Below are 2146 nucleotides of genomic sequence, written 5' to 3'. Positions count from 1 at the left end.
ACAGTCTCTTCCAGGCTACCAGAGAGCTCTTACCACACCTTCTTTAACCCAGAATAATCTACTTTTATGTCTTTCATTGGTGAAAGCCTTCAGGTCAGTTCAACATCTTTGGAACAGAGGGGGGAGTGGGAGTATTTAGCCATGAATCTGGCTTTTCTTGAACTTGGACTTCCTGAATAATTATTTCTCCTCTGTAGTGTATCTACACCATAGTATTACAGTTTGTAACCTCTAGGAATGGAAATATTTTTCTTTGGTTCATGACATCATGATGTTACATGTAACTTTATACTAACTTACTCGCACTCCCCAAGATCATAAAGAAACCATTCTTGGTTACTCAGGAAAACAAATTCGGGGAATCACTAGAATTTCTAATAACACAATAGGGAAAAGACAAACATTTATTTTTATTTGCAAGTGCAGTTTCTGCCAATAGTTAGTGCTCACAAAACCTTTTAAGCTACAGTAACTTTTGGTAAACTCAATGAATACTTTAAAAAATACTCAGTGATAAGAAAATTACAGAAAAATTTCCATTAAACTGTCAAAAATGTTTGGAATCCAAAATCCACTATTTACTATTTTCTGCAATGGTTTTAATAGTAGTTATGGTTAAAAAGAGATTTTTTTCTTTTCTTTCTACTACATAGTTCTGACTAAACTAATACAATCGGTTCCATGAACTTTTAGCACTGCCATTTTCTGGATTTAGATTGTTTTTATTCTTACATATTTATATTTTGATATTTTACATAAAACATTGATTTGTTGCGCTTTATGAAACAAAATTACAGATCCTATTTATGATGAGGCATTTCCAGTTTGGGGGAAGACTGTAATCAGTAGAAGGTCTTTTATGCCTTTTTTTCCTTTTAACTATCATAAATAATTAGCAACCTATTAATTACAAAAATTCTTAATTATGCTTAGAGCAACCAGAGCATTTTCACAAATTTAAATTCTTATTTGTTACAGTATATGAAGCCATTAAGAAAAGCCTCTGGTTTTCCAGTTTGGTAACAAATGGCTTTTGTCTGATGCATAATTAATAGAAACTAATGATGACTATGTAGCTCTTTCAGAGTTTTAAAGGCAAATCTATATTGGCCTACAGTTAACATGCATATTCATCCAACAAGCAACACAAAATGTACTGTAGTAGTCATTCATTTTTATCAACATTCAGGAAAATCTAGTCAGCAGCACAACTCTCCTATGTCAGAAACACATTATAACATTGTCACAACTGAAGTCAGGTCACACCTGGTAAAATACCCCTTTCTAATTCTTTCTCTAGAGTCAGTTCAGACTTCCAGCACAATACATAAACAATAGCAATTAATACTGTGGTACAAAGGTAAATACAGACAAGAGTTTGGTGTGCTAGCATACAGAGTTTTTAAAAACAGTGACAAACGAAACCAAACACCTTGCCCTGTTTTCTCTCCTTTCCCTTTGTAAGACTGAAATTCCCACGGCTTTACTGAAACATTCAACTGAATCCAATGATCCTAGCATGGAATTGTTCCTTGGGAGGGAAATTTGGCCACAAGGGGATGTTGTACACATTTGAGAGAGGCTACCAGGGGAAACATCTTGCTGTGCAAAAACTGATTTATAACTAATCGTCTTGAAGAAAACATGATTTCCACCACCCCGCTCCCCCGCCAAATATTTAGTTTTATCTCAAGGAGTAGTTTGGTGGCATACTGTGGCTCAAATTTTATTTTATTATTTTTGATTGGATAAATGAAATGTGCACCACCATCACCATCACCCTTAATTCTTCTTTCATCACGTAAGACACTTGTTAAGATAAGAAAGATATTCTACTAAAGCTGACGGTGACTGAGAGTCATTCAGTATTCAAAGTTCCTAAAGAATCGTTGGTTTTCTGAAAGGGGTAAAAAAGTAGGAAAGGCTTTGTTCAAACTCTTGCTAGTAAACAAGTATTACTTCAACCGATACAATGGCTACGTGACATCAAAGTACTATAAATTATCAAAACTATCGTACAGAAAAATTACAAATTCATTGCAAAATACATTACACTGCTACCATTAAGAAAAAAGTGCTTTTTGTTTTCCTTTCTTTTTTTTTCTTTTTTTCTTTTTTTTTTTTTTTTTGCCCGAAAACTTTTTTT

Source organism: Pteropus alecto, unplaced genomic scaffold (genome assembly GCF_000325575.1).
Source record: "Pteropus alecto unplaced genomic scaffold, ASM32557v1 scaffold45, whole genome shotgun sequence".
Lineage (NCBI taxonomy): Eukaryota > Metazoa > Chordata > Mammalia > Chiroptera > Pteropodidae > Pteropus > Pteropus alecto.
Note: the sequence above shows the minus strand (reverse complement) of the source record.